At 42.4% G+C, this 16,238-nt stretch overlaps 1 protein-coding gene and 1 long non-coding RNA gene across 4 annotated transcripts in view; one reads left to right on the top strand and one right to left on the bottom strand.

Annotated features, from left to right (window-relative positions):
• The window catches only part of LOC126195224 (myristoylated alanine-rich C-kinase substrate), a 495,457-nt gene that overhangs the window by 197,884 nt on the left and 281,335 nt on the right, over positions 1 to 16,238 (bottom strand). The gene's annotated exons all lie outside the window — the stretch shown is intronic.
• LOC126195227 (uncharacterized) overlaps positions 1 to 16,238 on the top strand; it is a 386,656-nt gene that overhangs the window by 120,698 nt on the left and 249,720 nt on the right. Inside the window, exon 3 of one of the 2 annotated variants that reach the window (XR_007538561.1) lies at positions 9,214 to 9,309. This is a non-coding gene — a long non-coding RNA (uncharacterized LOC126195227). Of the gene's footprint in view, positions 1 to 9,213; positions 9,546 to 16,238 lie in introns of those variants that run through there. The other variant, XR_007538560.1, reaches the window with a different exon arrangement.

The raw sequence follows: 16,238 nt of genomic DNA, 5'->3' as shown, positions 1-16,238 counted from the left end.
CAACCGGCGCAATAACATACAGAGAGAGAGAGAGAGAGTGACTGAGTGTGAAGCATAAAATCAACCCACACTTCTGCGCGAAACATCGTAGACTGCAAGCGGGTATGACAACATTCGCACAATTACAGACTTCCGCTTCATCCGAAACAATGGTCGACGACGCGCTTTAATTTAAGAGTTATCACCCGATGCTTTCTGGGCTTAAGGTCTACTGAACATACTGTGTTGGCTTTAATATAAGAGAGGCGTTTGAAAATGTGTGCAAAAATAAAAACTACTTACATGTTTGGGGTAAACCTTTTTTATTTTTCGACATAGCCTCTTTTAGACTAATACACTTCGTCCAACGCTGTTCTAACTTGTTGAACCCTTCCGAATAATAGGAATTGTCCAAGGCTGCAAAATAGCTATTGGCTGCTACAATCACCTCCTCGTTTGAATAAAATCTGTGTTCCGCCAGCCATTTCTGTTCAAATGGTTCAAATGGCTCTGAGCACTATGGGACTCAACTTCTGAGGTCATTAGTCCCCTAGAACTTAGAACTAATTAAACCTAACTAACCTAAGGACATCACACACATCCATGCCCGAGGCAGGATTCGAACCTGCGACCGCAGCGGTCTCGCGGTTCCAGACTGCAGCGCCTAGAACCGCACGGCCACTTCGGCCGGCTCCATTTCTGTAAATTGGGGAACAAATAGTAGTCCGAGTGAACCAAGTCTGGAGAATAAGGGGGATGTGAAACGAGTTGGAATCCTATTTCCATTAATTTTGCGACCGCAACTGCTGAGGTGTGAGCTGGTGCATTGTCGTGATGGAAAAGGACTTTTTTGCGGCCCAATCGCCGGCGTTTTTCTTGCAGCTCGGTTTTCAAACGGCCCAATAACGATGAATAATATGCACCTGTAATAGTTTTACCCTTTTCCATGTAGTCGATTAGGATTATCCCTTGCAAATCCCAGAAGACAGTAGCCATAACCTTTTCGGCCGAAGGAATGGTCTTCGCCTTTTTTGGTGCAGTTTCTCCCTTGGTAACCCGCTGTTTAGATTGTTGTTTGGTCTCAGGAGTATAATAATGTATCCATGTTTTATCCACAGTGTTCTTCCTGAACAGCTGCAAACCATCCTTGCAACACTTCACACGATTCCGTTTTTGGTCAAGAGTGAGCAATCGCGGAACCTATCTTGCGGATAGCTTTCTCATTTCCAAATGTTTATGCAAAATATTATGTACCGTTCATTCGAGATGCCCACAGCACTAGCAATCTCACGCACCTTAACTCTTCTGTCATCCATCACCATATCATGGATTTTATCAACGATTTCTGGAGTCCATAACCTCCACAGGGCGTCCAGAACGTTCAGCATCACTTGTGCCCATAACGCCACTCCGAAAATTTTGAAACCACTTATAAACTGTTCTAATCGAAGGTGCAGAGTCACCGTAATGTTTATCAAGCTTCTCTTTAGTCTTCTGAGGCGTTTTGCCTTTCATAAAGTAATGTTTAATCACCACCACTTTAAAATTTTAGAAAATATAAAACGTCAGAAACAGCAAACGTTTAATAACAAGGAGAATAAACTGGTGGGATGGGCCGCCACGGGATCTCTGGGCCAGAGCAGGTGAAGGATGCTCCTCCAACTCTTCAGGCGGTCAGTGAGGCCAAGGCGAGTAAAAACCAAGTCAGCCGCTGTGGCGTCGTCTGCTAGCACCACAGGAAGCTTGTCAAGAATGTTAAGATATCGCCGCAAATCATCCAAATTTGGACTTCTAGTAGCATGTGGGACACCGTCAGGTGGGCATCACGGCGGCGGTAAGGTGGGTCCTAAAGTCGGAGTCAGTCAAGTGAGGCCAAAGCGTAGCCGACGAAGGACAGTGAATTTCCTGCGTGAAGCGGGAAGGGAAGAGTGTCTGTCACATGGTCGTTGTCTCCTTTATTGCCCTCAGTTTTTTGAGGGGGGAGTCCAGGGAGAACCTTTTTGCGACTTCTAACAATTGATGGCGCTTGGTAGGTTACTCTCAACAAAACGGCGCAGTGGTCGAAAAATAAAGTGCTTTCTTTACGAGGAGCAGGCTTCCGATCCACATATGTGCACCAGTTTCCCTAAACCACATGCAGGTGAATGTCACGTTGGCTACTTTAAAAAGTTATGACCAATATCTTGTTTGAAATTCTGTCCCTAATGAACTCGCTGGCTACGAAACGCCAAAATTCATATTTCGTTCCTTCATCTGTTCGTGCAGGTGACTGTGTTGTGTGTGTGTGTACAGCATATCACATCTGTGGCGCAGTGACTTCTGTACCACGATGAAGCGTGGGCGGCAACACTTTTGCTCGGCAAACTGATGAACACCCTTCCTATAGGTGTAGATGCAATACTATAGCAACGTTTGCAGTAAATGTCTCTTTGAATCCTACTATGAGTTTGTCCCTGTTTCCATAATGCTTCTATATTAGTCATGTAGATTATCTGAAGGCAGTTTGTCATTTATTGCCCACACCCATATTCTGTCCGCCCCCGGTAGCTGAGTGGCCAGCGCGACAGAATGTTAATCCCAAGGGCTCGGGTTCGATTCCCGACTGGGTCGGAGATTTTCTCCGCTCAGGGACTGGGTGTTGTGTTGTCCTAATCATCATCGTTTCATCCCCATCGACAAGGCAAGTCGCCGATGAGGCGTGAAATCGAAAGACTTGCACCCGGCGAACGGTCTACCCGACGGGAGGCCCTAGTCATACGACATTTATATTTACCCATATTCTGCAGTTAATCCCATTTAATAAGAACCGCAACCGAATTTATTGTACCGTCTTCTAAGAAGTGTACTTCTCCCAAGCGCTATTATCAAACAGAAGATAGCGCGCGAACAGACACTTATCAGTTGCAATAGCGCAGTTACTGAGAAGCCAGGCAGTTTTAAGATAACCTTTTGTATTCGCAAGCACCTAAGTTCGGAAACAATTCGCAGAGGTGCACGTTCAGGTTACTTTAATACCAGCACAACGTTACGCTCACCGTTAAGGAACCCAGAAGTGATGGGGCGGCCGTAAGGCGCTAGATTAGAACTAGCGTAAGAAGAGAGAGTTAGGGGAGGGCAGAGCGTCGTATTTTCGTCCGAGACTGAGTCAATATTCGTAGTGTCTTCAACCAACTGAAGTCTTGTTGCTTGAGGTCAGATGCTGAAATGCTAATCATGCAATATCCAAGCATGTAATACACTTCACGTCGAACTCAACATTTGTTGCACACGGCCTTCATAGTACTACACTTTTAATGGCTAGCAGCGTATTTGGCTAACTTTATTCAAACGATCTCGAAGATAGAGGATTGAAGAATATTTGCTATAAAAGTAGGTCTTATTCTCTAAGCTGATCCTCACCTTTCTGTGCAATGCATTCAGTTATCTTTTTAACATGTTTACTGATTATATATTTTTCTTTCTTTTCGCACATCGTCTGAGTTTTGTTCTTTACAGAGTTTTATGAAACAGCTCCTTCTCACTTGTTCATTAAGGAGCAGAGGCTTGAGGTACTTCGGAACTCAATTAAAAAAAAAAAAAAAAATGAGGCGCTGACGCTGCAAAATGAAATGTGATTATTGTTATTCCAGAATCATTTTGCATTCACAGGGGGTGAATGTTAAACGTTAGATGGAATATACTAACCGGTACTGCATACTGTGATCAACTGCTGCACTCCATGAGTCAAGCTTAGAGATCGTTCAGGAAGATTATACTCGTACAACTTCTATGTAAAAACTTTGAGATTTTCCGCATCCTCGAGACTCCACAGATGTAGTGCTGTCAGATTAGCCCCGAAATATTCATCTTTATAGTCTAGCTATCAGTTTGGATTCCGTAGAAATGTTGGAACACGTGAGGCAATACTAACCTTACGACTTATCTTAGAAGAAAGATTAAGAAAAGGCAAACCTACGTTTCTAGCATTTGTAGACTTAGAGAAGGCTTTTGACAACGTTAACTGGAATACTCTCTTTCAAATTCTGAAGGCGGCAGGGGTAAAATACAGGGAGCGAAAGGCTATTTACAATTTGTACAGAAACCAGATGGCAGTTATAAGAGTCGAGGGGCATGAAAGGGAATTAGTGGTTGGGAAAGGAGTGAGACAGGGTTGTAGCCTCTCCCCGATGTTATTCAATCTGTATATTGAGCAAGCAGTAAAGGAAACAAAAGAAAAATTCGGAGTAGGTATTAAAATTCATGGAGAAGAAGTAAAAACTTTGAGGTTCGCCGATGACATTGTAATTCTGTCAGAGACAGCAAAGGATTTGGAAGAGCAGTTGAACGGAATGGACAGTGTCTTGAAAGGAGGATATAAGATGAACATCAACAAAAGCAAAACGAGGATAATGGAATGTAGTCAAATTAAATCGGGTGATGCTGAGGGGATTAGATTAGGAAATGAGACACTTAAAGTAGTAAAGGAGTTTTGCTATTTAGGGAGTAAAATAACTGATGATGGTCGAAGTAGAGAGGATATAAAATGTAGACTGGCAATGGCAAGGAAATCATTTCTGAAGAAGAGAAATTTTTTAACATCGAGTATAGATTTAAGTGTCAGGAAGTCGTTTCTGAAAGTATTTGTATGGAGTGTAGCCATGTATGGAAGTGAAACATGGACGATAACTAGTATGGACAAGAAGAGAATAGAAGCTTTCGAAATGTGGTGCTACAGAAGAATGCTGAAGATAAGGTGGGTAGATCACGTAACTAATGAGGAGGTATTGAATAGGATTGGGGAGAAGAGAAGTTTGTGGCACAACTTGACTAGAAGAAGGGATCGGTTGGTAGGACATGTTTTGAGGCATCAAGGGATCACAAATTTAGCATTGGAGGGCAGCGTGGAGGGTAAAAATCGTAGAGGGAGACCAAGAGATCAATACACTAAGCAGATTCAAAAGGATGTAGGTTGCAGTAGGTACTGGGAGATGAAGAAGCTTGCACAGGATAGAGTAGCATGGAGAGCTGCATCAAACCAGTCTCAGGACTGAAGACCACAACAACAACAACAACATAGTCTAGCTTACACAAAATCAACTATCGAATGAAAATTTCCTGAAAGGAGCTGGTCCAATACGATACCCAATATGACAATTTTCTGTACACCATCGTCATCGGAGATGAGTCGTGGTGTCATCACAATGAGCAGCAAACCAGACGACAGTCCACACAGTGATAGAAGAATTCTCCAACAAAGAAGAAGTTCAAGACACAACATTTCCAGGCAAAGCGATCTGCATTATCTTCTGGGATAGTCTGTCCAGAACACTCAATACGACACCGACATGGCTGAAAGCCACAGTATAAGTCTTCAGACCCCACAACAGTTTTACTAACACGAAACTCGTTGCCATATTTGGTTGCACTGTGCTACCTAATCCATGCAACGTACAGTCTCGATTTGGCACGATAATACCACAGACCTGCGAGGGCCGAGGTGTGGGAAAAGTGGTCTTTGCGCATGCGCTACATAAGAAGCCAAGTCGTTGCTGCCAACATCAGCCATCTCATTGTTAGTGTGGTATTTAGGTCAATGCTGGTAGTTCAGACTGTAGCCGGTGCCAAATGACATGTCTGCAAGCTGCTTTGAGTTCCCTTGGCGTGGCGATTGTACTTCCATCTCTTTGGGCATATCAAAGATGGACTCGTGGTCTACCATCTCCAGACACAGGTAGTGCACGTCAAAGTTTTCAGGTAGTGGCCAGCCTCAAACGGTTCAGGTGCTTATGAGCACGATATGCAAGAACATGTGGTGACTTCTTGAAACAATGACATGTAACTGAAATCTCGTTCAGCTGTGTTACTGTGCTTTCTGTAACTACGAGATGTGGTTATGAAATAACGGGACTACTAATGTAAAAATAATTATTTCCAAAAACACACACATTTAGTTATTGTGACCCTCAATTTACTCCCTTCCGTTTGCCCTACAACAATCCATACGTATTTTCCATTGATGGAAACAGTGCAGGATGTCTTTCTGTGTGAGCTCCTTGATGACGAGTACCAATTTTTCTTTCACTGCTTCAATGGACTAAAGTCTTGTTTCTTTTAATGCTCACTTGACTTCGGTTAACATATAAAAGTAACATGGCGTTAGGTCATGCGAAGAAGTTGGTGGTCTAACCCTGGGATGCTGTACCTCCCTAGAAACCACGTATCAGACAAAGCGGCATCAGCCGGTGCGTTGTGTAGATGCAGAACCATTCACTTGTTCTTCCACAATTCGGGTCGTTCTTTTCTTATTTTCCTGTGCAGCTCAGCAAGACATTCAAGGTAGTAATGTAGATTAATAGTCTGACCTTCACCCACCCATTGAAGATACACATTTCCTTGAAGATAAAAAAAGTCATCATCATCATTTTGAATTTTGATTTGCTAATTCGAGCTTTTTTCGCTCTCAGTGGAGTTGGACCCTTCTAAAGCATGGATTGGCGCTTAGCTTCTGGGTCATAATTGAAAAACCAAGATCGTCACTTGCTAACACTTTCCAAGAAACTAGGATCATTTTCAATGGTATTCAAAATGTCAATAGAAACATTTTAAGGGCTTCCTTTTATTCGATAATGAGAATTTCGGGAACGAGTTTCATACACATTTTACACATTTTTCTCGTGTTAAACTCGATATGTAAAATTTGGCACGTATTCTTTATCAATTCTCACAATTTCAGCAATCGATCAAATACTCAACCGATAGTCAGATCGAGTCTGATTACCTACTTTTTCGATACTTTCATCCGTTTTTAATATTGAAAGACGTCCCGGGCGTGAGTGATCTTCAACGTCTTCACGGCCATCTTGGAAATGCTTGAACCACTTAAAAACTTACGTTCATGATAAAACAGTCTTCACCTTACATTTCTTTTAGTAAATTATAAGCTGCATAGCAGTTTTCCCAAGTTTCATGTGAAACTTCACAATTCGTTGCTCTGATGTTATACTTACAATTTTTCCGGGAAAACAAATTAACAGTTCGCACAAGAACGAAGGCCATGATCACACTGATTTGTATACAGACACCAAAGATGCCGCATTAGACCGCAAGGGGAAGCGACGACGCCGGGATCACAGATTTACTTCAGACTTCAGGCCATTACAACAACATAATCCGTTAAGTAGTAAGGTACATTGCTCTGGCAATTCCGCGAAAATCGCAAGGGAAGTTATGTGGCTTTTGTATCTGTGCGAAGGTGGTCAAGAGATTAGCGTTCGAAATTCGTAAGACGAACGTGTCTGAAACGACGGTTAGACCCCCATGCGAACTTAATTATTAATCTATTTCTTTTTTATCATTGGTCATATACTTTAATTTATACATTTGAGAGGTAATATAATGAAAAAACACGTGTATTTGCATGTAGTGATTGCATGAAGTTCCAGTTTATGTTTTCCGTGTTTGTAGGTCAAATAACATCCTGCCAAGTGTGGTGTCGAGAGCACATCCGATGAGTAATTGTACATTACTCTTGTGGTCTGGCACAATGTGACTTACTGCATTACTGATTGTGAATATCGTCATTCGCATCATTATTTATCGAGGTTTGACTTGGGCTTTCCAAGCTTGTCCCTCGTCCTTGAAAATTTAGAAATAGTGGATAGTCAACACATGAAATTCACTACAACTTCATGAAAATGTACATTCTTTTTTAATTACATTACCTATCAAGTGTCATATAAATTAAATAATGCGACCAGTGATGAAAAAAAATATAAATTGAAAAATAATATTTTTTTCAATTTATTCATTATCGATCGCTGCATTTGATCGGGGCGGACGTCACAGGACACCCTTTCAAATTCCTCGTTTATCCTTTCACTCAGTTTTTTATTACAGAGGGCAACCAGCACAGGTACATAAGCCACATAACAGACGCGTAAAACTTGTATTGCGATTTTCTCGGAACTGCCCGAGTAGTGCGCCTTACAACTTGCAAGTTATGATGTTTTAATGGCCTAAGTCGGGGATCCCAACGTCGTGGCCTCCCCTTGTGAGAAGGCTTCACAATTCACAGCTACTGGTCGTTCGTCTTTAGCCCATGAGTGCTTACTCTGTGACAGCATGTTGTGTCCCTTTTGCAATATTCACCATTATCGACGTGAAACATAAATAAAAATGACTGTACGTGACTCAAAATGAACTGCAAACATCGATTTATCTGCCAACTGTAAAAATATACAATATACATCGATAGATGCAGAAAAGACATTATTTTTATTGTATGAGATTATAATGTGTAAGTAATTAAAAGAAGTATTATTATCTATGTAAGAGTATAAAACACAATGCAATGCTCATTCTTCTGTCTAGTCTGTTTTGTTCTGTTCGTTGTGGTGTTAGCTGGAATAAGGTACGTAAGCTATTGTGTTGCGCTAGCATTTGTTTCCGTCGTAACGTAATTGCAAATATTTAATGGTGTAAACTGTGTCCTAGTAAGAATATATTAGTATAAAGTGATCTCCGTGTGTTATTTCAAGAACCTACGCCACATTTGTCTTATGAAAAGAATATTTAATGAAAAGTATTTAGCATGTTTCCAGCTGCTGCGGAGCGCGTAACAGTGATCTCTGACTGTTAACAATTAGCCGCCATTACGCGGCACATTTAAAAATATTTTTTCACAGCACAATGTCTGATAGCCGGAGCGGAAGAAATTATGTAAAAATATTCAGTGAGATTAATTGAAGGAATCCAGTGAAATAATTTTATTAAAACTTGTCAATTTTCTGTGATAGTAATAATTTCAGATCAGTGAACTGTTCTGAGTAACACTACGCTATTGCATTTACAGTAATTTATAGGGAGCCTGGCGCCCGATAAAACCAGATATAATACGTAATTGGCAACCTACGAAATTCATTATTTTGCTTATTATATCTCTTTTGTATTTTTTTGAAAGCTAAACGTAAAAACTAACTTCACTAAAAATCAGTAACAGATAACGATAAATCGAAGGACAAACAAATTTACTAGGAGAGTGTTTCCTCTAAAATAAATAGTTACACATAATTTTTTTAAGATATATAATAAGCACCAGGCCCGTTATTTTACAGCCACGCCTCGTATAGTAATTTACAAGAATATATATATCGGAGGCTTTGTTTCAGAATTACGCTCGTGGCTTGTGCTAATTTCGTGCGCTCGCTGGTGCCGTTAGACGCAGACGGAAGCCACGTTAATTGATTTTCTCCCCAGGTGCCGGGCCGCAGTGTGTTGGCGAGATTTTCCGGTCTAGCGGCTGCGGTTCGAGTCCCAGCGCCAGCCCCCTGCGGCTCGAGTTCTCCGGAGCAGGTGCGGGCGCAGCTGCCGCCGGCGCCGCGCAGGCCTGCCAACTGCAGCTGCGCCGTGAAGGCCGCGCGCCAGATTCACACACTTGGCCGGCGTTCCTTGGCAGGAGGAGCCCTGGCCTTCCCCCGCAATACATCTCGCCCTTCCCACGATAAACTGGGCATTCAATTCTTAACTTGTTCCACTCGCCGCTACCTTCTAAAACAGCAATTAGCTCACACGTGACATCGAGAATAACTTGATTTAACTGACAATTGTAAAATACTCTTAGTGAATAACAATTCGCATGTTTTTCTAAATCTAATTTTACATTGATATTTTACAAAAGTAAAACTTCAGTTTCTCCGCTACCATTAAGGTTGGAGAAAAACGACCTGATGATAAAGTGAGACCATAGTAAGGGACACCGATTCTAGCAATATTTTCCTGTTTTGGAGCAACGACCACAAAATTGCAACCTATCACTGATAAGTGCGCCGAAACCTGTGCGTTCCCTAGCTATTACCTTTTATGCTACAGGGCGCAGTTACTAAACAAATTAGCTGAAGATTATGATTTCAGATTTGCAATGAGAGCTAGGAAAACTTTATCCGTTACCTAGTCTGCTCACGTTAGAAGGGAATTTTTTGTGATGTTTACTGGGTGAGGTTTGACTACCAAAGCAACTACGGCGGAGGTACGGGGACTGGACAGAAATAACGTAGCATCTCGAGAAAAAAAAAAAAATGGTTCAAATGGCTCTGAGCACTATGGGACTTAACTTCTAAGGTCATCAGTCCCCTAGAACTTAGAACTACTTAAACCTAACTAACCTAAGTACATCACACACATCCATGCCCGAGGCAGGATTCGAACCTGCGACCGTAGCGGTCACGCGGTTCCAGACTGTAGCGCCTTTAACCGCTTGGCCACACCGGCCGGCCATCTCGAGAAACGAATGCCTGAACATAAATGTAGATGCTAGCCAAGCCTGCACCTGTTCAGTGTCCTCGTGGTCACAACAGTGCTCTGAGTAGTCGTGAGTCAGTTATGTCGGAGCTACGTGCATTCGCAAGTGGGCAAATCGTTGGTGCTTGTGTATGGTGGGTGTTTCCGTAACCGAGGGACTCGGCAGAGTTTGGTGTTTCAAGAGGCATTGCATCCAAAATTTATACAGTACACAGGGAAAGCGGAAAAAGGAAGATGTATACCGCGTATTGGGAGTGAGGAGAAACTGTTTCGGCGCATCGACAAGCGACGGCACGAAGACGAAGAAAGCAAGAGTAGAGAAGGCGGTAAGACGACGTTAGGCAACAGCCCGCTGACTAGGACCGCATGACGACAAAAGGGGCCTCTGCAAGAAGAGAATATAAGCGCCGCTCCTGTCAGCATCGGCCGCACACTACTAGACCCGACCTAGCAGAGAGAGTTACGATACCAGTTAATAGCGATCCTAGCTCTCTTTCAAATTCTGGAGGTGGCAAGGGTAAAGTACAGGGAGCGAACGGCTGTTTACAATTTGTACAAAAACCAGATGGCAGTTATAAGAGTCGAGGGACGTGAAAGGGAAGCAGCGGTTGGGAAGGGAGTGAGACAGGGTTGTAGCCTCTCCCCGATGTTATTCGATCTGTATATTGAGCAAACAGTAAAGGAAACAAAAGAAAAATTCGGAGTAGGTATTAAAATCCACGGAGAAGAAATAAAAACTTTGAGGTTTGCCGATGACATTGTAATTCTGTCAGAGACAGCAAAGGTCTTGGAAGAGCAGTTGAACGGAATGGACAGTTTCTTGATAGGACGATATAAGATGAACAACAACAAAAGCAAAACGAGGATAATGGAATGTAGTCCAATTAAGTCGGCTGATGCTGAGGGAATTAGATTAGGAAATGAGACAAAAATGGTTCAAATGGCTCTGAGCACTATGGGACTTAACATCTATGGTCATCAGTCCTCTAGAACTTAGAACTACTTAAACCTAACTAACCTAAGGACAACACACAACACCTAGTCATCCCGAGGGAAATGAGACACTTGAAGTAGTAAAGGAGTTTTGCTATTTGCGGAGCAAACTAAGTGATGATGGTCGAAGTAGAGAGGATATAAAATGTAGACTGGCAATGGCAAGAAAAGCGTTTCTGAAGATGAAAAATTTGTTAACATCGAGTATAGATTTAAGTGACAGGAAGTCGTTTCTGAAAGTATTTGTATGGAGTGTAGCCATGTACGGAAGTGAAACGTGGACGATAAATAGTTTGGACAAGAAGAGAATAGAAGCTTTCGAAATGTGGTGCTACAGAAGAATGCTGAAGATTAGATGAGTAGATCACATAACTACTGAGGACGTATTGAATAGAATTGGGGAGAAGAGGAGTTTGTGGCACAACTTGACTAGAAGAAGGGATCGGTTGGTAGGGCATATTCTGAGGCATCAAGGGATCATCAATTTAGTATTGGAGGGAAGCGTGTGGGGTAAAAATCGTAGAGGGAGACCAAGAGATGAATACACTAAACAGATTCAGAAGGATGCAGGTTGCAGTAGGTACTGGGAGATGAAGAAGCTTGCACAGGATAGAGTAGTATGGAGAGCTGCATCAATCCAGTCTCTGGACTGAAGACCACAACAACAACATCGTTAGCTTGTATGGACATTGTATACAGCAAAAGACTTTGATTTTTTGTATGTCGCCCATCGCTTGCGACACCATTGTAAATTCGAAGTATTGTCATTTATCATATTTGTAATAAAAACTATTAATGTTATATGGCTGAACTGTTGAATAGCATCGTTCAGGCACCCTATAAGCGACGACGGGGTCGGGCCCCACAGAAACATCAACTGCTATGTCATAACGTTAGGAAAGTATGTGTAGAGTGATCGTGAGAGTCACTGTGGAAGGTTGTGACGAAAAGTAAGGACGACAGCTGCAAACGTTAGAGCAGAAGTGAATGTCGCACTCACATACCGTCTCAGCACCAAACCATCTCGAAGCGGGCTCTGTAGGTAGGGAATTGCAGACCCAGCTACAATTCGAAAACGGCTCATCAGTAATACAAATGTCCGTAACAGGAAAAAGTGCGGATGGAGCCATAAAACCTGGGCTATGGAGCAATGCAAGAAAGTCATGTAGTCGGATGAGTCTTGTTTTACCCGTTTCCAGTTTCTGGCCGATTTTATTTCCCAGTAGTGAAACACGACGATACGGGCAGCCACGTCGTGGAATTCCGTGGGTCCCACGGCTACTCAGCAAGGTAGCATTACTACCAAGGATTATGTTACCATTTTGGCTGACCAGGCCCATCCCGTGGTATGATATTTGTTCCCGAACGGTGAGGTGTTGCAAGAAGAGAGGGGTTCTAGGCGCTTCAGTTCGGAACCGCGCTGCTGCTACGGTCGCAGGTTCGAATTCTGCCTCTGGCATGGATTTGTGTGATGTCCTCAGGTTAGTTAGGTTTAGTTCTAAGTCTAGGGCACTGATGACCTCAGAAGTTAAAGTCCCATAGTGCTTAGAGCCATTTGTACTATTTACACAGTTAGAATCGGCCAGGACTGATTTTATGAATATTATCGAGCCATCGTGGTCTACTTGCGAGAGATAGGTACGTAATGGCTACCCACCTCCATCATTGTGACGTCAACTTGCCATTGTTATGCACGAAGAATGGTATAAAATCCCTTGAAAACCAACAAGAACTGTGCTTATCCGTTCCGAGATGACTAGAAGCTATTTTGAATGGCAACGGGTACGCCGTATAAGGCATGGTTGTGCTTTTCGTGACTGCATATTTTCGTCTAACCTTGTACAGTAAAGACATTTATTTGTTAATATGAATGATGTACTGCGAAAACAGCAGGCAATATTTTTAATTTTTCTTAATGTACAGATATCATGAATTAGCCTTCCAAAAAAAGTGCAGTAGAACAGCAAGTTTCGACAACGCTGCAAGAGACCACAGAAATTAAATTTTTAAAACTCATTTTTTCTCAAATTAAATTTTAAAGATTCTTTTTAACTCCAACCATATTTTTTTTACAGCGAATGTTGGAATTTTCTGCCCCTACGGTCGCGATACGGCTCCCGGTAAAAATTGCATAGTAAGGCAGCAACCACAGTAGCAGCTTAGTCGCAGAAAACCGCACAGATAGACCAATCCAGGGCCGGTGGCGAGTATCATATTGCACTGGATAAAATGAATTCAGAAATCAGCGAATATATTACTCCAAAAGATTCAATCATTTTTTTAAATAATTATGCAGCAGTACAGGTTGCAAAGTATTTCAAATACATTTTAACAAAAGAATAAGAGTGACAAACAGCTTACTATTTAAACCAATAAATATCATTTAACTTAAAGCAGGCGTCTTATTATTTATTAATACATATTTTTTAACCCTGAACTCCAAAACAGTTACCAAAAACTACTTTAAGCAACACCAAATTTTATAAATTTGTCGGTGGATGACCCCAGCTCTCCTTTTGTTAAGCCACATCCCCCCCCCCCCCCCCTGAACCGACTTCTAGAATCGCCCCTGGACCCATCCTAACACTTTCAGTTACCAGATAAACTTCGGAGTAGTCGTCGCTCATTCGCCGTGGTTTTATGCCAGTAGCTGCACAACGGTGCATTTCCAGCCTCGTAATTTGAAAAATTTTGCTGGATTCGACATCTCCTACCCTGACGTGACCTTATTGTCAGGTTGTTTTACTCCACTCCGTATAGTACATATTTTATTGAAGGTAAAAGCTATGTGATCTGACTACGCTGTATTCCTCTACAAGTTCCGCAAACTCGACGTTTCGACACCTCTGGTGGCGTCTTCCTCAGAATCTTCTGGTGTCCAGAGTCCCAAGAAGATGCTGAAGAGGAATATGGCGAGTCCTAATAACCAAGAAGATTTGACCGTCAATCAGAACCACCACGAAGGCGTACACACTTTTATAAGTATATAAGTATTTCATCATTTAATCTGCTGGAATTAGGAGTGTCTCGTTTATACAACCACAGGTAGTTTTCTACAAATTCCCTATTATCACATTTGTCTGCAGCGATATATGTGTGTACTTCTAGGAAAAATTATAAAGAGACCATCAAAAATTTCCGTCTGAGTGCGCTGTAGCAGTGTACATACAACGTACCACGACGCCGATGCGATGTATACAAGCATCGACATGTAGGCAAGGGATTAGTGTCGCAATCGTGTCTTTCCAACGTGCGTGCGGTAAATAGAGAAACGTGAACAATGGCGACGTTAATATCAAATGCGCCCAAAAAGGACCAAGCGCTGTTATTCTTTTCTCGGCTGTCGAAAGACAAACACCTGTAGACATACGTCGGAGACTGAAGAATGTGTTTGTATAAGGGACAGCACGTCTGTTGAAAACTGAATGATGCGAAATGGGGTGCCGCTGCTTCATGATAACGCACGTCCCCACATCGTATATGTCGTAACGCAGAAGTTACGCCAACTCAACTGGGAGAGACTCGAGCAGTCGCCGTATAGTCCTGACCTCTTCCCACGTGATTATCGCGGCTTGGGTCCCTTAGAACCGACCCTGAAGGGTCAAAGATTGCTGTCGGACGAGGATGTGCAGCAGGTACTTACACGGTTCTTCACGCAGCAGGACACGGAGTTTTGCCAAGCGAGTACTTTCAACCTGGTGCCACGGCGGGATGATTTTTCCCAACGCTCACCGTAATTTGGCCTGATTGACATGCTCGCCCCTGATAAAATAACGTTCAGAATATGTATTCCGTCATTCCTCGACACTTTTGATCATTTTATGTCGTCGTTCTGTAACTGCGGCAGTTCCCTAACAATCGTCCTACACAACGACCACACAATGCATAGTTAACTAATCTTGGCAGTCAACAATATGGGATTTGATGTATATACTTTGTTATCCCCAAACGTTGCCATCCTCGGCTGCTCTTTAATTACTCCTTCGCTTTTTCTAATCCATATGCGTCACTGCTTTGGTAAATTGTTGCTTTCTCATAAAACATGTCACTTGTTCGCCTCGATTTACTGACTGCCTCGAAAACTAAATTTTTTGCCGTAACAGCGTAGTTAACCACACCTCTGACATTTTGCGATACCTAAATAAGCCATAAATAAATAAATACATGTTAATCTGGCAAAGACATGTGCTGAACGACTTTCAATTACTCCGAATGTCTCCGACAAACTCTTTAGTTACTGCTGTCAGTGAAGCAACTACACGATTCCAGAGGAATGGTTAACCGCGCTATTATGCACAGAGAGAAAGTTTCAATGCTTTTATCAATTAAATACGGTCAACACAAGACATGCTAAAGGTTTCTTGAAATTACTGTAGCCTGCCTTGTAGCATCTGCCACTGGAGTTTGTTGAGCCTCTACGGAACGCTCTCGCGCCGGGTAAACAATCCCGTGACGAAACGCACCGCTCTTCGTTGTATCTTCTTTATCTCTTCTATTAATCCTACTTTACAAGTGTCCCAGTGTGATGAACAACACGCAATAATCGGTCTAACGAGTGTTTCGTAAGTCACCTCTTTGGTGGATGAATCGGATTTCCTTAAGATTCTCGTATTTACTGTATGTGATCACATCACTTTAGACAAGTTCGGATGTTAAGTCCTGGGCACATCAAGGCAGTTAAGTTAAACACAGAAGTGACTTAAAAGTGTTAGAAGCACTGTTGAAAAAGTGGAACCAGCACTGAGGTATTTTTAAGAGATACGTTTTCTTGGGTACGACAAAGTGGTCGGCACAGACAGGACGTTATTCCATGCTGCTGATTATCATTTGTCTCGTTCAACCTCAATCCTTTCAACAGGTTCTCACGAGAGAATTTTTTACGCTCGTTATACGTAGTGAGTTCAGAAAGTATGTTAACCATACCGTGCTACGCTAAGATAATTGCTCAACAAGAGTGGCACATTGTCACAAGCTAGTAGATGTTCCGGGTT

Source organism: Schistocerca nitens, chromosome 7 (assembly GCF_023898315.1).
Source record: "Schistocerca nitens isolate TAMUIC-IGC-003100 chromosome 7, iqSchNite1.1, whole genome shotgun sequence".
Taxonomy (NCBI): Eukaryota; Metazoa; Arthropoda; class Insecta; order Orthoptera; family Acrididae; genus Schistocerca; species Schistocerca nitens.
The sequence above is the reverse complement of the archived record's forward strand: the minus strand, read 5'-3'. Positions and strand labels throughout refer to the sequence as shown.